Source organism: Schistocerca serialis, chromosome 1 (genome assembly GCF_023864345.2).
Source record: "Schistocerca serialis cubense isolate TAMUIC-IGC-003099 chromosome 1, iqSchSeri2.2, whole genome shotgun sequence".
Taxonomy (NCBI): domain Eukaryota; kingdom Metazoa; phylum Arthropoda; class Insecta; order Orthoptera; family Acrididae; genus Schistocerca; species Schistocerca serialis.
Genome location: NC_064638.1, coordinates 408,023,817 through 408,045,317, shown reverse-complemented (window position 1 = coordinate 408,045,317; position 21,501 = coordinate 408,023,817). Strand labels below are relative to the sequence as shown.

The 21,501-nt window shown below is 43.4% G+C and overlaps 1 long non-coding RNA gene across 2 annotated transcripts in view; it reads right to left on the bottom strand.

The window, feature by feature from the left end:
- LOC126471898 (uncharacterized) overlaps nt 1–21,501 on the bottom strand; it is a 449,404-nt gene that overhangs the window by 27,840 nt on the left and 400,063 nt on the right. The window contains exon 3 of one of the 2 annotated variants that reach the window (XR_007586366.1): nt 2,335–2,437. The exons of the other annotated variant lie outside the window; for it this stretch is intronic. This is a non-coding gene — a long non-coding RNA (uncharacterized LOC126471898). The remainder of the gene's footprint in view (nt 1–2,334; nt 2,438–21,501) is intronic. 2 annotated transcript variants of the gene reach the window in all.

Here is a 21,501-nt window from a genome sequence, read left to right as displayed (position 1 = left end):
ACACACACACACACACACACATACACTTGCTTTGAGAGAGGTGGAGGGCCAGGGTTATCTCCTCTAGTCTCGAGTGTATTGATAAGACACAACTGTCAGGCCTGCTAAGAGAGAGAGGGAGCGAGAAAGAGAAAGACAAAGAGAGAGAGAGAGGCAGAGAGCAAATGTCAACTCTTAACTCGTTAGTGGTATAAACTACAATGAGAATGGGAGGAAAAACATGTAGACATATAATTTATTACAAAAAAAGTTTCATACAGTGCTTTTCACTACCTGAGTATTTACGATGGATTAAAAAATTTTCGTTAAGTTAGTGGGAACATGAAAATGTGATTTCACATCATTAGCAAGATACACTTCTGTTATTTTCAGATATTTTCATTATTTAACGGTATTTATATTTTTACTATGAAATCAATCATTTTCGTTTTTCATATATTAAGGGCCCAATGCTATGTGTTGACATTATTAGGAAGTATCAAATGTTTACCGTCTTGTAGAGATAAAGCCAGTTTATATAGTCTAATAGTAGAAAGAAAACGCTCCTTAGGAAGTATCAGACGTTTACCATCATGTAGAGATAAAGCCAGTTTATATAGTCTAATAGTAGAAACAAAAGGCTCCTTAGGAAGTATCAAACGTTTACCATCTTGTAGAGATAAAGCCAGTTTATATAGTCTAATAGTAGAAACAACACGCTCCTTAGACTGAATTATGTACTGCGCTGTCGTTAGTACTTCCGAATCCATCACACAACGCCTGCATCGTCTACAGTTTACCTATTAAAACAAGATTGGTTGGTACCTTTTGCTCTGTGAATTTTGAGTCCAGACTCGGTCTCTAGACCATACAGTCTTGTTCATAGACGAACAAATTCTGTAACAGGTTCACCAGTAAGTTCGTCTTTCAGTAAACCAACCTCTTTTTTATTTACAAACAGAATATTGTATCTGTTATTTGCAGCGAATCTTGACGTATGCACATCACTTCTGTTGTTCTCGTAGACATCTGTCATTTTAATGCTATATAGTATGCTACTGGTTCTGTCTATGGCATTTTTACATGATTTGGCGGACACTTGTTTAATATGTATGCATAGTGAAAGTTGACAAGAAAGATTTCTGAAATATCCACAACGGCCATTCCTATTGCAGTGGGTTTATCAAAAATTACATTAAGCTTACCCAGCTCTATGGCAACTAAATTTTCCTCAAAGAAAACGCTCCTTTGTAAGTCTGGTTTGGCAATTAATGCTTCCCCAAATCTGCTTTCCCAGGATGTTGCTAGTACTATGTGCCACATCTTTCGCAATAGTGAATGGTTCATGCAAAAGTACCTAATCAGAGGATGAACCAGAGTCAGTGCTACAACTGCAATTAGCAACTAGTTCTAACATGCATTCTTTATCAGCATAAATTACACAAAGCAGTTTCATTCAGTTGCTGAACTTTTTAAATTTCACAAATTCGTTCTTGCCACTAAGTAAAACACTCCTAAACCTTTCAGACTATTCACTCACCTAAACAACTTCTAAGTTTTCCTGGGAATGTAAACAGCATGGGCAGTGTTTGCACACTGCAACTGAATGGTGATGATCAGTAATGCTCTTCAGTGCTGGCCTTGACAAGGTTTTTTGCAATGGGAACTATATATATATATATATATATATATATTAGATTAATAGATTTACATGTTTCTCAAGCGCTGTTTCCATGAATGCACAGCAGCCGATTCTTGAAGACTCTTATGTTTCCGTAACAGCTTATCAACGACATTAGTTGAGTACTAATAATCAGTAATTTAGGATGGCATTAAACTCGCAGTCTTTGTATTGAGATTCATTTATTTTCCCTCTGAATTAGACGAGCTCGCTTCTCAAAAATTCGAAAACAAGCATTCAAGAAAGGTCTAGGCCCCTAAAATTAAAGCATGTCATCTATTACACTACTCTATATTCGACTTCTGAATGTGGGCTTGAAAACAAGTCATTCGAGATCACCTAATGGAATGCGTTTCAATGGCAATTTACCACTTTGACAAAGTTCATCCTATCGAGATCTTCTTCTTCTGCAGATTCTTCGTTGCTGCTGCTGCTTGAAGATTCTTCACTACTCGATCACAAGGAGTGTACCGGACGACAAATTCCTCACTGCTGTTTACAAATTCCCACCTGCACGATCAGCAGGAGGCTACTAGACCACAGATTCTCCGCTAATTTTTGCATAATTTGTAATATTGAACGAAAAACATGTCTGAGTTGCATTCATAGACACGACAAGAAATGAAGAGGCTACATAACCAGAAGAATAAGTAGTTGAAAAATCTCTGACTTACTTTTTTTTTCTTTTTGCAGAGAGTTGCCGTGGTTGTAGAATTTCAGCATAATATTTTGGGGAAACGACTGCTCTCTTTTCAACAGCTTGCAGAAACTGAATCACTGAATGAAAAAAAAGAACATGCATGAATGTTCAGTACGTTAAAGCGGTTATGCTGTTAATAGCAAAAATATATTTGTTACATTTTTGGTTACACAGAAGCCCTAAAAGGAAAAATAAACGATTTGAAATAAATGCTTCCATGAGTTCAAGCTCTGATTTTATACCTCAACTTCTCCGACGAATGATTCTAAACACTTGCGTGTAGTTCAGAATTTACCTGACAAGGTAATACCACACATCATCTCCGGGATTAAAGCACATAGTCTCTTCATTTTTGTGATGTGCACCTGGTGCAGGATTCTAGAGGAATTTATAACTCCAAAATTATGGAGACAAAGAAGTGGGTCAACAAGCGATGAAGCAATGGTACAGGTTACGACCTTCATGTACGATATGTTGCAAATAAATAGATTCTGTCCTAGATTTTGCAAAGTCATACTAATTTCTTTGTCCATCTAAAAGATTTATTAGACTGTCTGCAGATTGTTTGCTGCTGTCCACAGACTGATAGAAAGGAAATGTAAAATGACTTGGACTTGATGTAGAAAGTGGGACAATGTAATATTATGCCTGAAACAACTTGATATTGTCAGCTTTTAGAGTCAGTGGTAAGTGATATAAAATATATGAAATTAATAGTATACTTTGTAATTTATACTGATCTTCTAAAGAATTTACTAGATGGTAAACAAGGGCTATTTATTGTTTAGCCATTTAACCAGTGCTATGCGTCGTTTTATTCGAGGTACTAGGCATTTTACAACGCTATATACAGCGAACAGTAGAGAAGACGATGCAGCAACACGACAGTACATCCTGTTATATTGCAATATCTGTGAGACAATCATTTGTGGATAATAACACTCCTGAAATGGGCTGCCCTACCCTGAGTCTCGACCTGTATCCAATGAAGTTGGGACAATTAGAACATCGAAAGACATCAGCATCCAACATGACTACTTTCTCTGGTTTAAGCCATCTACGTAGAATGAGGAGCAACAAACATTCAAATGTCTCGCGGGCAGTCTTTCCAGCAGAGCTCAAGCCACCATATATGTGAAGCTGGACACGTCTCTTATTAATTTTACAGTGCCGCAAGTTTTTGCTGAGGCAGTTTTGCTGTAATATCAACCTATCAAAAGCGAAGGCCGTAATTAAAATGATTATGAAATAATAATAATCTATTGAATAAGAGCATCGTCATTGCTCGACGTTTATGATGACTCTATTGAAGTTGTGTATGGAAACATTTCATTGGTTGACAAAAACTGCATTTTGAAGTTTTGGAAACTGATCACATAATTAATTATTGCACGAGATTGTGAAGCACGTTTTAGATCCTGGATAAGGGATCGTACTCACTCACACAGAAGAACTGAAAATGTTTCACGCATCGTAGACCCAGTAGTACATCGACAGCGTGTTGAATGTGAGCAAATGGGCCCAGCTGGGAGAACTACCACTTCATAGGAGACAGCAAGCAACCTCTACTTAGGTGTGGTGGCTAAGCTTGGATTCTTATGGGCGGGTTAAGAGAGCGGGGAAAATATTTACTGAATTTTTTTTCCACCAGCATTATACCACAGGCATGTGAGATCCGCGTACCTGTTACCTGTTACAGAGGTTCAAAGTGCACATCCAAGGCTGAGTTTCCAGATATCTGAAACCTTGTATTCCTCAAAGACCATGTGCATGTGGCTAACGAACATCAAAATAGGAAACATGCGGACTAAAGCTTGGTAATCACAGTTTTTCCTGCTAACTCATCATGGCAGAATGTTACGAAAGCAGGAAGACTCGATCTAGTAGCGTAGTAGCCTGTAGTTGATGGCACTATCGTCATCGTCGTCGCTATCTTTGCACTAGTAGTAACAGAATCCAAGCATTTTGCTTATCAGTTACTTGTAGTAACACAAGAAAGTAGGGATTCCATGTTACAGAACTTGTTCGTGATAGTGCAGTCCACACTCTAAGACTGGAGGTTGAAAGACAATGTTTTCACTGTGTGTGACAACATAACATCTCAAAGTTCACTGCGAAAATTCTTAAAATCAAGTTTATACATGCATATTTTATTTTTTTCCTTCCTTTCTTATATAACATATTAGCCAGAAATGGAAATAATTTTGTGTGCACAACTTTGCCAGATAAAATTTAATAAGAATTCAGAGGTCTAAAGAGAGATAGTAAATATTTTGTATTATGAAATTTAAATGATGTGGCGGTACAATATTTACAGATGTGATACATTATGCTCTCTGTCAGTCTCTCTCTCTCTCTCTCTGTGTGTGTATGTGTGTGTGTGTGTGTGTGTGTGGGGAGGGAGGGGTTGTGTGTGTTCACACGATTTCTTGTATAATTATACACTCCTGGAAATTGAAATAAGAACACCGTGAATTCATTGTCCCAGGAAGGGGAAACTTTATTGACACATTCCTGGGGTCTGATACATCACATGATCACACTGACAGAACCACAGGCACATAGACACAGGCAACAGAGCATGCACAATGTCGGCACTAGTACAGTGTATATCCACCTTTCGCAGCAATGCAGGCTGCTATTCTCCCATGGAGACGATCGTAGAGATGCTGGATGTAGTCCTGTGGAACGGCTTGCCATGCCATTTCCACCTGGCGCCTCAGTTGGACCAGCGTTCGTGCTGGACGTGCAGACCGCGTGAGACGACGCTTCATCCAGTCCCAAACATGCTCAATGGGGGACAGATCCGGAGATCTTGCTGGCCAGGGTAGTTGACTTACACCTTCTAGAGCACGTTGGGTGGCACGGGATACATGCGGACGTGCATTGTCCTGTTGGAACAGCAAGTTCCCTTGCCGGTCTAGGAATGGTAGAACGATGGGTTCGATGACGGTTTGGATGTACCGTGCACTATTCAGTGTCCCCTCGACGATCACCAGTGGTGTACGGCCAGTGTAGGAGATCGCTCCCCACACCATGATGCCGGGTGTTGGCCCTGTGTGCCTCGGTCGTATGCAGTCCTGATTGTGGCGCTCACCTGCACGGCGCCAAACACGCATATGACCATCATTGGCACCAAGGCAGAAGCGACTCTCATCGCTGAAGACGACACGTCTCCATTCGTCCCTCCATTCACGCCTGTCGCGACACCACTGGAGGCGGGCTGCACGATGTTGGGGCGTGAGCGGAAGACGGCCTAACGGTGTGCGGGACCGTAGCCCAGCTTCATGGAGACGGTTGCGAATGGTCCTCGCCGATACCCCAGGAGCAACAGTGTCCCTAATTTGCTGGGAAGTGGCGGTGCGGTCCCCTACGGCACTGCGTAGGATCCTACGGTCTTGGCGTGCATCCGTGCGTCGCTGCGGTCCGGTCCCAGGTCGACGGGCACGTGCACCTTCCGCCGACCACTGGCGACAACATCGATGTACTGTGGAGACCTCACGCCCCACGTGTTGAGCAATTCGGCGGTACGTCCACCCGCCCTCCCGCATGCCCACTATACGCCCTCGCTCAAAGTCCGTCAACTGCACATACGGTTCACGTCCACGCTGTCGCGGCATGCTACCAGTGTTAAAGACTGCGATGGAGCTCCGTATGCCACGGCAAACTGGCTGACACTGACGGCGGCGGTGCACAAATGCTGCGCAGCTAGCGCCATTCGACGGCCAACACCGCGGTTCCTGGTGTGTCCGCTGTGCCGTGCGTGTGATCATTGCTTGTACAGCCCTCTCGCAGTGTCCGGAGCAAGTATGGTGGGTCTGACACACCGGTGTCAATGTGTTCTTTTTTCCATTTCCAGGAGTGTATTTTGCTTTCACCGAAATAATGTAACTTAACACAATTTTTACTTATCACTCTAATAGTACACTGATTAAATGCAGAAGTATGTATGAGAGTCTACTAAATGGTAATATCTCTGAATGTTTCATGTGAAATCCTTTATGGCTTTTTAAACGAAACATACGTTATTAACATTCTACATCCTCAATCTTTATCTCTACATATCTGCAGCCCTCTTCTGCTAGAGGACTCCATATTGTTGCGTGTAACATGTCAGTTATCTATGTCAGTGCGTGAGGAACAGCGTGCAAAAATTGAGTTAGTCCACATATGTCCTTCAGAATAACAAGCCAGACTACACACAGGTGATGTGACATCTGCAACAATCCGATGCCTAAGGTTCACTGCCATCGATCATCCTCCATACGAGTTTGACTTGGCCTCATCAGTTTTGCATCTTTTTCCAAAACTTAGACAACACCTTTGAAGATTTCACCTTGACAGTGACGAAGCACTGCAAGCAGAGGTGAGGCTGTGACTCGATCAACGAAGTCAGACAGTGGCGGAACTAACAAATTGATCTCTGCTTGGGAGAAATCTGTTTGGTTGCCAGGGTGACTCTATTGAGAAATAAATACGTAGACATGACATATAAGGTGTAGGATGTTAATAAAGTTTCTTTCATTCAAAAAACTTTAAGAGTTTGCACATAAAAAATTTGAAGGCATTTGTTTTCAGTGTTCCTTATATCTGTATGCAAATATCTTTGGCTGTCAAGGAAATAGCACATATCTTTGACCTTGGCACCTATTCAAGTGGAGGATACATAATTTTGTACTGCTTTATTATCTTCGAATTTGTGTCATTTTTACGTAACTGAGTGTCTCATTTTAATACTGTGCCCTGACGGACTGGAGAGGAAGGGAAGAGGAGCGAGTGGGCTAGTTTCGTCTCCTCGGATTTTTTAAATTTCCAAACAATTTTTTAATTTCCACGGCCCCATTGCGCATTTTTAAATTTACCACCCTCCACCATCTCGTATATTTGAATTTCCCAATAACTGCAATCTTTGATTTTCAAATTTCCCACCACCACCACCAGCGAGTACAGTCCCATGGCAGAAACATGAACTGTGGATCAAAATGATCATAGATATACTACTCACAAAAATGACTTGTCTATTGTGTTGAGAAACTTCTCACTGCATGCACCAATTTTGGAACGATTCTTACTCAGCTCTGGTTGGCAAGGTGTCCTAAGTAACTCACTTCCTTCAGCGCAAAATGACATTTTTCGATGCTTAAGTCAGGTGTGCAGAACATGTTGTTGTTGTTGTGGTCTTCAGTCCTGAGACTGGTTTGTTGCAGCTCTCCATGCTACTCTATCCTGTGCAAGCTTCTTCACCTCCCAGTACCTACTGCAACCTACAACCTTCTGAATCCGCTTACTGTATTCATCTCTTGGTCTCCCTCTACGATTTTTACCCTCCACACTGACCTCCAATACTAAATTTGCGATCCCTTGATGCCTCAGAACATGTCCTACTGACCGGTGCCTTCTTCTTGTCAAGTTGTGCCACAAACTCCTCTTCTCCCCAATTCTATTCAATACCTCCTCATTAGTTGAGTGATCTACCCATCTAATCTTCATCATTCCTCTGTAGCACCACATTTCGAAAGCTTCAATTCTCTTCTTGTCCAAACTATTTATCGTTCATGTTTCACTTCCATACATGGCTACACTCCATACAAATACTTTCAGAAACGACTTCCTGACACTTAAATCTATACTCGATGTTAACAAATTTCTCTTCTTCGGAAACGCTTTCGTTGCCATTGACAGTCTACATTTTATATCCTCTCTACTTCGACAATCATCTGTTATTTTGCTCCCCAAATAGTAAAACTCCTTTACTATTTTAAGTGTCTCATTTCCTAATCTAATTCCCTCAGCATCACCAGACTTAATTCGACTACATTCCATTATCCTCGTTTTGCTTTTGCTGATGTTCATCTTATATCCTCCTTTCAAGACACTGTCCATTCCGTCAACCGCTCTTTTAACTTCTTTGCTGTCTCTGACAGAATTACAATGTCACTGGCGAACCTAAAAAGTTTTTATTTCTTCTCCATGGATTTTAATAACTACTCCGAATTTTTCTTTCGATTCCTTTACTGCTAGCTCAATATACAGATTGAATAACATCGGGTAGAGGCTACAACCCTGTCTCACTCCCTTCCAAACCGCTGTTTCCCTTTCACGCCCATCGACTCTTATAACTGCCATCTAGTTTCTGTACAAATTGTAAATAGCCTTTCGCTCCCTGTATTTTACCCCTTCCACCTTTAGAATTTGAAAGAGACTATTCCAGTCAACACTTTCAAAAGCTTTCGATAAGCCTACAAATGCTAGAAACGTAGATTTGCCTTTCCTTAATCTTTCTTCTAAGATAAGTCGTAGGGTCAGTATTCCTCATGTGTCCCAACATTTCTACGGAATCCAAACTGATCTTCCCCGGGGTCGGCTTCTACCAGTTTTTCCATTCGTCTGTAAGGAATTCGCGCTAGTATTTTGCAGCTGTGAATTATTAAACTGATAGTTTGGTAACTTTCACATCTGTCAACACTTGCTGTCTTTGGGATTGGAATTATTATATTCTTCTTGAAGTCTGAGGGTATTTCGCCTGTCTCATACATCTTGCTCACCAGATGGTAGAGTTTTGTCAGGACTGGCTCTCCCAAGGCCGTCAGTAGTTCTAATGGAATGTTGTCTACTCCCGAGGCCTTTTTTCAACTCAGGTCTTTCAGTGCTCTGTCAAACTTTTCACGCAGTATCGTATCTCCCATTTCATCTTCATCTACATCCTCTTTCATTTCCAGAATATTGTCCTCAAGTACATCACCCTTGTATAGATCCTCTATATACTCCGTCCACCTTTCTGCTTTCCCTTCTTTGCTTAGAACTGGGTTTCCGTCTGAGCTCTTGATATTCATACAAGTGGCTCTCTTTTCTCCAAAGGTCTCTTTAATTTTCCTGTAGGCGGTATCTATCTTACCCCTAGTGAGATAAGCCTCTACATCCTTACATTTGTCCTCTAGCCATCCCTGCTTAGCACTTCCTGCCGAGACGTTTGTATTCCTTTCTGCCTGCTTCATTTACTGCATTTTTATATTTTCTCCTTTCATCAATTAAATTCAATATTTCTTCTGTTACCCAAGGATTTCTACTAGCCCTCGTCTTTTTACCTACTTGATCCTCTGCTGCCTTCACTACTTCATTCCTCAGAGCTACCCATTCTTCTTCTACTGTATTTCTTTCCCCCATTCCTGTCAATTGTTCTCTTATGCTCTCGCTGAAACTCTGTACAACCTCTGGTTTAGTCATATTATCCAGGTCCCATCTTCTTAAATTCACACCCTTTCACAGTTTCTTCACTTTCAGTCTACAGTTATTAACCAATAGATTGTGGTCAGGCTCCACATCTGCCCCTGGAAATGTCTTACAAATTAAAACCTGGTTCCTAAATCTCTGTCTTACCATTGTATAATCTATCTGATACCTTCTAGTTTCTGCACGATTCTTCCATAACATAACATAACATAACCTCTTAAAAACATTCTTTAGGTGACTTTCATTTTCTTCCTTATCCTTTCAAACACAATAATGTCATCAAGGTAGACCACGCACTCTGTCAGCTTCAAACACGTTAATACTCCATCCAGTTACTGTTGAAAAGTGCCTGGTGCATTTTTTATATCAAACAGCATTCACTGATACTGCTAATGACCGCAAGGAACTGTAAATGTGGCCTTCACGTTCAACAGTGTTCCTGAGTGCAGTCCGTGTTCTCACCTCTCGTTATAATAACTCGTTTCCTCTGGAGATATATCAAATAAATTGGTTTTGCACCCATATTTCCACACAACGTCACTGACGTACTAGGACGTTTTGGCACACTGTGACTGACTTCCGTGTTGACACTTTAGGGCGAGTGTGGGCATGTTTTGCACTGTCGACTGGATATGTGGTCATGCGACTGTCGGTTCACACACTTATTATTTGTGGACTGGCACAAGAAAGTCTTTGAGCTGCTGTTTTCATATATATCATCGTACAGTATCTAACCTCAATACAAACAATTTTTAAATCACTAGACAATGTCTAAAGTAAGCAATGCTATTTCTGTGTCAACGATGTCTATTATTTTGCCAGAAAAATTGTCTTAGTTATGTTGAAAATGATATCAAATTTATCCATACATTATAGTCACCCCCTGCTAGAGTACCTTCCGACATTTACAGTTACTTGACATTACCTTGTTTCTCTTTATTTTGATTGTTCTGTATACTTGTCTGAGTGGAACATAATGATCACTTTGGAGTGACATATTACATATAAAATTACATAAGAGCGGATACTTTAATAAATCCCTAAGTAGTTATTTTGGAACACAGTGTAATACTACGCATACAAAAGACACATGAATGTTGCTTGTTGTAATTTGAAAGTATGATTACAGATGATCAAAAACGTCACAAATTGATTGGGGCTTTGCAGTATTCTTCACTGTGCCGTGGAAGGATGTAATGTAGCTGTCTAGCAACAATAGAGATGTGGGGAGACGGGGGGGGGGAGATGTCATTTTAATAAATATACAACCCTACTCTTTCAGGATCACTTTGTTGTCCATCTGTCTTTCTGTGCATCTCTCCGAAAATTAGAACGTCTTTGTCCCAGGCTAGGGTAGGGGTATTAACTCGAAAATTATGTCACATACTAAGGTGTATGGATCCTTGGCAGTGTAACAAATATTACCTTTTAAGTTAATGCAGTCAAAAGATAAGGCCATTTATGTCACATACACACAAAATATATTCGCATTTGCGACTATGGACAAGCATCATCTGTACAATGGAATGATGGCAATGAAAATTTGTGCTAGACCGGGCCGGAGTGGCCGAGCTGTTCTAGGCGCTACAGTCTGGAACCGTGCGACCGCTACGGTCGCAGGTTCAAATCCTGCCTCGGGCATGGATGTGTGTGCTGTCCTTAGGTTTAAGTAGTTCTAAGTTCTAGGGGCCTGATGACCTCAGAAGTTAAGTCCCATAGTGCTCAGAGCCATCTGAATCTTTTTTTTTTTTTTTTTTTTTTTTTTTTTTTTTTTTTTTTTTTTTTTTTTTTTTTTTGGTGCTAGACCGGGGCTCAGATTTCCCGCTTATCGCGAGCGGTCCGCTTACCATAGGCTATCGGAGCTCGACTCACATCCAGAGCAGAATATCCATATGTCATTAACGATGTGTGTATAACCGCCTCTTGTATATTCATTACGCGTATTCCCGTACAGGGGAGACATTTTAATTGAAAGTCGCTTGACCCGTATCGACGGATAACTACGATGCTGTTGTGCCTGTGTGGTTCAGAAGTACGACGCAGTTCCATCGGACACGTGCGTTTATGTCCCAAGGAACTCTGCATCTTACTTCTGGACAACACAGTTACTGCAATATTGTATGTGACGTATTTCGATATTCACAAACTCAGTCACCAAAATATGTGGAATACTTCCCGCTGAGCTGAAATCTTGACATTTGGCAAGTAGCAGGGTTTCGCAGTATAAATAGAGGAAAAAATCCGAAAATTGTTAAATTATGATTACATCACATAAAAATACTTTTTTCCTTTATAACTTACATTAAATTCATCATCCGTCGAAAGCATAATAGAAAATAGTACTGCATGCAAACATAAAATGTGAAGTTGTAGTCGTGTTTTAGTAAATAAATAAAAATATTTTTTTAAATCTTTTCTCTTTACATATACAAACTAAAGTTCCCTGCTCGCTTCTTTTTGTATATTCGGCCTAGTCACAGGAACTCCTGTAAAGATTCTGGTAGTGTTTTTCTTAATAGTGGGCTGATTTACGAGGAAAATTTGCATATATAACTTTATTTTAATTTAATTTTCGATTTTAATAGGAACTACTAAAGCCACATTGGATCACGATCACACTTGATTACGATTACGCCGAAGGCGCTCGTGTCTTGTAATTATCTAATTACTCTCGCCCTAAAGATGCCAGTGGTGTAGCTACACGTTTCGGAGACTGTTTATTTTGGGATATATTTGTTAGTAAAATATCTGCTTCTAGTTTTAACGGGAATTTATGTCCCTGGACTAAGCATCGAAATTCTCTATAGTAAGAAGTATAAGATGTCAGTATCCTTAGTCAATTTCTATCACAATTATATCACTTTTATTACTGTAATTTAAAATCTCAAATAATGACTGAGCGCATATGGTAGCAAATAATTACGCTCAGAGATATTTCAACTTTGGTTCAGCTAAACTGAAAAAATCTCAAATAATTAGTGTTGCTACCTAGCACAGTATGTTAATTAACTCAACAATTAATAAAACAAATTAAAAATTGCAATAGCAATGCGAAATTTCCCAAAAATTTAAACTTAAGACCTAAAATTAAAATATTGTCGAAAGTCTTTTATTTTTCTACAGAAGACTGGGACCGATACCTCTTACCTTGATGTGTTGCATTTTTTGCTTTTTCCACAACTGACTGCTGATTCTGTGAATTTCATCTTCCAACAATACAGTGGACCTCCAATCACTGGAGCAGTCATGTTTGTCGTTACCTAAACGATGAACGTCCGCTCGCTAGTTTGGGCATAGTGGTGCAGATGACGTGGCTCTGTTCCCTTGGCTTCCCAAGTCGCCTGTGATAATGTGTTATGACTTTTTCCTTTGGTGCAACTCCACTTTCAAAAACACTGGAACATCTCAGTGAACGCATCAATGCTGCTGTGATGATCACTGAAAGGATGTTGTCACACAATGTATGAAACTAACTGCACTACCAATTGGATGTATATCCTGTAAGCATTTTTAGAGCGCAAAATGCAAAATTATGAGTTTACGGTTCTCTTCATCCATCAGTCACATTTGTAGATATTGTAACAGGAAGAAAAGATTTTTTTGTCATGTGAGTGCAGTTCTCTGCCGAAGACTGGATCCAGGTGCACAACAGCTGAAAACACCAGTGAGGATACAATAATTTCGTTTTTACTCCTTTATTCGTTTACTCAACGTAGGTCCAGCTTGTAGTTGGTCATAAGGGCTGCGGATGAGGATAAACAAAAACAAGTGCTTGATTAATCAACACAATTTGTACAGTCACTTGAGAATGTTCCCACCTTAATGTAATATTCGGTCACTATAGTGGCAGGCATAACAGTGGCCGGATGCACAAGGACATCAACCGCTTACACAGTGACATGCCAACTTGCCTTGCTGACTTGATGGTGGCGTCGCAGATACCATACGTGGCTCTGTTATAGTGTGATATGAAGTAGCCAGCAGCACTCTGCAGTAGGTCATGGCACCCCAGAGACCTGGTGCTGGTGTTGTCCAGAGTCGTAGGTCTGAACCGACAGCAGAAGGGCAGGGGCAGTCAACTGGCTGCATGATGGCTGCCCAACCTGGGCAGACAGGCAGAGGTCCGTGAATCACGACCCAGCCACGGCAGAGTTACAGCGAAAACTCCAATGCTGCAACAGTAGACTCGTAGTGGCGACAGACACGAGGCAGGCACTGTACTTTATTCTTCTGTGACAGCTGTCATGTACTCATCTGGACAGGGATGTAAATGCAGCTACTCGGTGCTGACTTCATGATGGGGTGGAATTTATGTGTCACTGCAGAGAAGCCTGGAGCAGGTTCAGCGATCGGGTTCTGTCTGCTCTCAGGTGACAGTATGTCAAATTGTTGGAGCTTGCTGGAGGCTGATTAAAGATCCAGGCAGTCGGCACATGGAAGTGTGATGACACAAAAGCAGGCACGCAGCATGCTTCTGTCCGCTGGATTTTGACTGCAGTTGCCGGCGCAGCATCATGGGCTACTGCCTGCAACCTAAAACCCATCCAAGTTCCGCCGTAGATGGCTTTCTTACAGCCGAGACTCGAGGGTTGCTATACTACAACAGACACCAGCTGGCGACCTAAAAGCACAAGGGGAGATCGATGGCCCCATGGACTTATTTCTTACACTGACAACATGAGAGGAAGCAAGACCAACTGTATGCTGGCGCTGAAGGCTGTACGTAGGCCAGCACATGGGTCCTCAGGTAGCAGTTAACTCTGAGTGGGCTTCATTGGTCAGACACAAAATATTAATGCATGCCTTCAATCAGAGCTCACTTTGTAGCTGCCATTACACTTTATTTGCCGTCTGAGCCAGCCTTCTCATCCCAGATTCTGCAACGTGGACATCCAGAAAAAGATGTGATCCTAACATAGTGACCAACTGAACCCTTATATTTCAGAATTTGCATTCAATTCGGCCTCGTCAGACTTTGACATTTTTCTAATTTCAAGTTTGACTCTTATTATTCCCTTCCAGATTTTGTTTCTGCACAAAGTGTGTCAAGAGCTTTAAATCGGACTGTGTTTCTACACGAGCAGTGCTAAGACCTTTCTAATTGGGGTTGTTTCTCCACGAGGCGTGTCAAGAACTCTTAGTTTAGAACTTTGTTTATCCCACTACCAGGCCCTCTGGCTGAAGTACTGTTTTATGTTCAAACCAGAAGAGTTCCTCCAGTACCATGCCTTCTGCCTGGAGTACTACTTTGTGTTCAAACCAGAAGACTTTATTTTCCAAGAAGAAAATTCAAATAAACTTGGTATCATTTTGTACTAGGGGCCTTTACTTTTTCACCGCCTGTGGTGGATTCTTCAAATGAGACGAGGTGTTCATTGTTTTCCCGAATCTGTAAAATGCATATACTTCCATCCCAGGTCGACAGTGTTTTTGCATGCGTTTCTTTCCGTTGTGCTGTGGCTCTCTTGCCACTATTCTGTTTCCTGTTCCACAGCTGATGGCGACATGGTTCTTGTGGAGCTTCATTTTTCAGGCATTACTTCATCACACAGTGGAAGTTTTCTTGTGTGTCCCTTTTGTGCCTTTCGGTCTCTTTATCGAAAACCAGCTTCTGTCACCGGTCTTAGGCGTTTGTGCACGATACATTGCAACTCGATTTTGAGACAGCGTATTTGATCCCCCTCCAGTCTATCTAATGGAGCGAAGCAACCTTCTATTTTCTCTTTATTGTGCGACCTCTGCCAGATGCAATGCCGTCTTCTCGAACTGCTGGTGAGGTCCCCACGACGTCAGAGTTGCCCTGTGAGGTTGCTCTCCCTCAGTCTCTGCCACGGTCTCCCGGGGTCAGCCTCCGAACCGGGGCAGGGGTGGTGTCTTCAGGACTATGGAGGTACCCTGCCATGGCCCTGGCCCAACGACGGAGACCGCCACCTCCAGCCAACGGGGGTGCTCCCTCCTGCTGCTGCTGTTGCTTTGGCACTCGACCCTGCGGACAGTATTTCGACACTATATGCTTCCCACCGCTGACGATGTCGGTCCACCAAAATCTGCCAGTGCTTCCACGGTTCCCTCCCTGGATGCAGCACTCACATCTTTGTCTACTTTGACCTGGTGATTCCTCCTCTGCCTGTTCCCAAGATCGTATTCGGCATGGTGCCTCCTCTCCCCCGCCTGGCCCAGACCCTTTCTGCTTCATGAACGCACTTTTTGTTCTCATCTTCCACACGTTTTCCAAGTTCCCTTCCTGTGCCTCCTTCATGCCCTCAGAATCTTGATAAATCCACAGTGCTTTAGCAAGACATACTTCTCTCCCAAGTGCTTCTGCATTATACTTTTGTCTCCCCAGTGCTTCCACTCTTTCTTCCATTTCCATTTCCACTTTTTTCTACCCTCGGTATGATCTTCTTACAGACTGGGTCCCACATAATTTATTTCCGGTTTCTTCCTCTTCTATCCCCGCATTCCTAATAATGTGCTGTGCATACTGACTGAAAAAGTAAGGTGATAATATGCAACCTCGCCATACCCCTTTCTGAATCCTAATCGATTTGGTTGTTCCATACATAGTTCTCACCCCGGCTTCTTGCTTAGGGCATAAACTCCGTGTGAGATGAATGAGGTGATCTGGTACTCCTATATTTATGAGTACTTCCCGTAATTTATTGTGATCGACACAGTCAAAGGCTTTGGCTTAATCAAAAAAGCAGAGACACACGTCTTCCTGGAATTCTGTCTTTAATACTGCGTAATTCCGTCCCTGGACATGATAATCGCTTGGATTAGGTTAGGAAGTGACTCCACAAGTTTGTGCAGGTACATCGCATCCAGGTTATGTCACTCGCCAAGGATTTGCTCACGCAATTCCACCAAATTACGGGTATTCAGTGGTCGGCATTTTATCCGTTGTTCCAACATGTCCCTCAGATTTTCATTGGGACAGGTGATTTTGCTGGACAGTGGAGATGTTATAGGGAGAACGAGTGTCCAGGAAACCAGTCAATATTCTTCCATCCCAACGAACTCTGCTGTTGTCGTCTTGCAAAATGGGGTATCAGTGGCATACTCATCATGGAGATGTTGACTGAAAGGAATCGCCTTATCGTTCAGACTGTTTAAACAAAAACACGATGGTTCATCAGTGAGCGGGCTCAATTAATGATAAGAGAAACATCTCCAGAATACCGCAGGCCCACCTCCGAGTTGAAGCTGATCTTCCACACATTCAGGATTAAATACTTCATTTGGTATTCCGTGCTCTCGACGAGGTGTATTGTTTGAGTACAGGCAAAAACGTGATTCGTCAGACGACATTACGTTCCGCCAGTAACCTACAGTCCATGTTCGATGATTTCCTGCCCACTGAAGACGCGCGGCTTTATGTGTCTGTATGAGCAATGGCCCCTTACGAGGTGAATGTCACCAAATGTTTATGGCATACAATTCCCGTGGCCATGTTTGTTCGCTAAGAGGTGGGGATGAACCTTCATTCGAGCCTGCAGCAATTCCCGTCAGGTTTGGAAGAGATTTTGATTCAAAAAGTCGTGAAACACCTTTTACGTTCCTCTATGTGAGGATCTTTTTCCGAAAACAATTGTGACGTCACGTTTCGTGGCGAAGTGTGATACACCACTGGTAGTAGACACAGAAGTCTGCACGAAGCACCAACAGATACAGCAACTTTATGCAGCTTACGGCGATAAGTAAAGACGATTGCCCCTTTCTACCATTCTGTCACGTCCTTGCTTTTACCCACTTTTACGTACAGTGTCCACCTGAAACATAAGTGTCTCACTGATCGCTACTTCCTTCCGCTCACGTAAAGCCAGTACGCGAGGGGCTGAAAGGCTTAACGAATCAGCTGTGCGTGCGTACTGCCATGACTATTTTTTTGTTCGGTGAGCTTATCTCTCACATCAGGTGGAATAGATTTGTTTTGGTTGGCTCTACCAAGGATCTAAGGGAATACCATCTACTCAAGGGGCCTTGATTTCACCTGGATCTTTCTGTATCTGTCGAATTCTTCTCGCAGTGTCATAACACCCATATCATCTTCATTTACTTCTCCCTTTTTACAATACGCTGAGGCGACAGAAGTCATGGGACAGCGATATGCCCATATACAGTTGGCGTTAGTATCGCACACATACAGTATAAAAGGGCAGTGATTTATGTGAAAAGCTTCCGACGCGATTATGACCACACAAGGGGAATTAACAGATTTTGAAAACGGAACCTCAGTTGGAGCTAGACGCATGGGACGTTCCGTTTCACAAAATGTTACGGTATTCAGTGTTCCGAGATCCTCAGAATCAAGAGTTCGCTGAAAATGGCAAGTTTCAGGCATTACCTCTCACCACCACAGTGGCGACGGCCTTCATTTAACGACCGAGAGCAGCAGAGTTTGTGCAGAGTTGGCCGAGCTGACAAACAATTAACACTGAGTGAAACAACCGCAGAAATCAATGTGAAACGTACGACGAACGTATCTGTTCGGAGAGTGCGGCGATATTTGGCGTTAAAGAGCTATGGCACAGATGACCAACGCGAGTGCGTTTGCTAACAAAAAAATGGCTCTGGGCACTATGGGACTTAACATCTGAGGTCATAAGTCCCCTAGAATTTAGAACTACTTAAACCTAACCAACCTAAGGACATCACATACAGCCAAACCCAAGAGAGGATTCGAACCTGCGACCGTAGTGGTCGCGCGGATCTAGACTGAAGCGCCTAGAACCGCTCGGCGAATGCGGCCGGCGCGTTTGCTAACAGAACGACCTCTCCTACAGCCCCTCTCTTGAGCTCGTGACTATATCGGTTGGACGACTGGAAAACCGTTACCCGGTCAGATGAGTCCCGATTTCGGTCGGTAACGACTGGTGGCAGGGTTCAAAAAATAGTTCAAATGGCTCTGAACACTATGGGACTTAAGATCTATGGTCATCAGTCCCCTAGAACTTAGAACTACTTAAACCTAACTAACCTAAGGACATCACACAATACCCAGTCATCACGAGGCAGAGAAAATTGCTGATCCCGCCGGGAATCGAACCCGGGAACACGTGCGCGGGAAGCGAGAACGCTACCGCACGACCACGAGCTGCGGACGGTGGTAGGGTTCGAGTGCGACAAAGACCCCACGAAGCGGTGGACCCAGGTTGTCAAACTTGTGGTGGGTCCATAATGGTGTGGGCAGTGTTAACATGGAATGGACCGGTTCATCTGTTCCAACTGGACTGATCATTGACTAGAAATAGTTATGTTCGGCCTCCTGGAGACCATTTGCATCCACTTCATGTTCGCAGACAACGACGAAATTTTTATGTGTGGCAGTGCACCATGACCCCTGGCCACAGTTCCTTTCTTTCAGGAGTGCTAGTACTGCAAGGTTCGCAGAAGAGCTTCTGTAAAGTTTGGAAGGTAGGAGATGAGGTACTGGCAGAAGTGAAGCTGTGAGGACGGGGCGTGAGTCGTGCTTGGGTAGCTCAAATGATAAAGCACTTGCCGGCGAAAGGCAAAGGTCCAGAGCTCGAGTCTCGGTCCGGCACACAGTTTTAATCTGCCAGGAAGTTTCACTTTGGCCACCGTTGTTCACGACTGGTTAGAATATTCTGGACAGTTCGAACAAATGATTTGGCGACCCATATCGCCCTACATGAATCCCGAGCTAATGTTTATGAGACATAACCGAGAATCAATTCGTGCACAAAATCGTGCTCAAGCAACACTTTCGCATATATGGACGGCCGTAGAGGCAGCATGAATCAGTATTGATGCAGGGGCTCCCAACGACCTGTGGAGTCCATGCCAGGTCGAATTCTGCGCTACGCCGGGCAAAAAGAGGTCCGACACGATATTTGGGGGTATCATAAGATCTTTGTCACCCCTGTGTACTGGCTTCACTGTGTCGTTAGGAAATATAAAAACGATAATGAATCAATCACATCTCTTCATTGACAATGAGCAATTCTTTTCCATCTAAGAAGAGGGGAGGGACGTTCAAAATGAGGCCATTTTTGCGCCCGTGTGTGTTCCGGAAGAGCGAACGGGAGGAATGCGGGCCCGGTCGCGCTGCACTTCCTCCGGGGCTCGCCGTCACAAGGCGGGCGCATAGCACCGCATGCACCGCACCGCCGCCGGCGCCACCTCGCCTCAGCTCGGCCTAATTCTGCGTGTCAGCGGCGCGTGTCAGCCGGCCGGGCGGCGCACCGTTTGAAGACGTGCACCAGCACGCCGCCGCCGCTGCATATTTTTTGCGCCACACTGACCGCCATGCACTTCCTTTGTGTTGCACCCACTTTTTCGAGCCGCTGGTGCAGAAGGCGGCGGCGGCGGACTCCCGTTTAGGGGACGGCCAGCCGGGCAGCCGCGCTCCGCCGCGACTGCGGCCGCGCCTCCACCTCCACCTCCGCCTCCACCTATCCTCCGCCGCCGCGCCGGCAGAATAAAATTTTCCCGGATAACGTCAATAACAGTGTAGGCTAAATATACGTGGCGCGCCTGTGGCCTGCGGACATCGATCCCACGCCATGTGGCTCTGCAATGCAGCCGGCGCAGCGTTCAGTATATTTTAAAGCGTGATACGGGAAGCCGCGGGGTGCACCTGTCGCTTAAGGGGTCCGGTGCAACCGAGCGGAGTGTGCAATATGACGACAAACCGCGTAGAAAGCGCCAAACAACCGAGAACGGGCAGAGACAGTTTGTCGCTCGTGAAGGTGCTGCCTCATATTAATGCCTACGTACATCACAAACGTCTTCCCTGAGTGATGTGATACATGTACCGCAGTGTCGATTTCGAGAGCTGTATCAGTTAGACCCAGTGATCCTATTACTTTCGTCATTATTAGTTGGACACGAAGTGGCAGGAGCTTTGTTGACATTCTGTAATTTCTGTTACAAGTGACTCCAACTGAAGGCACCAACAGCCGACTTCGCAGTTCGACGATTTTACTCTTGGTTTCTCCCTCTCTCTTTCTCTCCCCCTTTCTCTATCTCTCCCCCTCCCCCCCCCCACACACACTTTCCCTTTCTCTATTTCTCTATTGTCATCATCCCTCTGCCCTCTGTTTTGGTGCGGACCGCCACGACTTCCATTCCTGTGCCAACCTCTTTACCTCACACTAGAACTTGCACCCAAAGCGCTCCAATATTTATTACATATGTTCCAATCTGTGTCTTGCACCACTATTTCTACTGTCTACAGCTCCTTCTACTGCTATGGAAATTATTCCTTCATACATGAAATGCATTCGAAGCTTTGAATAGGAACAACCATCAGCTGCATTAGGGAATGACGACAGCGAAAATTTGTGTCGGACCGTGACTTACCGCGGGCGGTCGCGTTAATCGCATTGTCAATCTGTGCAGAACCAGACCCAAATTTTCGTTAGTCGACCTTTCTGTGCCACTACCTGTACTCGTATACATTTTACGTAATTCCCGTGCAAGGACGACATTTTACTGAAAAGTCGCTGTTTGATACATGCATGCATGTCCGAAGAGAGTTCCATTGTTCCTCTTACCAACAAAAGCATTCCCAATCGTACTATTTCCCAACACATGTCCTATCATCCTGTCCCTACTTCTAGTGTTTCGCACATATTCCTTTCCTCCTCGATTCTGCACAGAACCTCTTCATTTCTTATCAGTCCGCCTAATTTTCTACATCCGTCTATAGCAGGGGTTCCCAACAAAATTTTCTCGAGGACCCCCTCATCGTGCATGATTGGTACCTTGTCACATCACAGTATCAAGTACATAAAAAAGCCAAATTAAGAGTCTTTTTATACGTTTCCTATTTTTGGTACATAGAAAAAACATTGTCATCTTCATTATTGGAAAAATATTGAGCGCCCAGAACAAAAAATCTGCTGTCATACTAAATATATTTAATATATATTTTTTCTAATAGCAC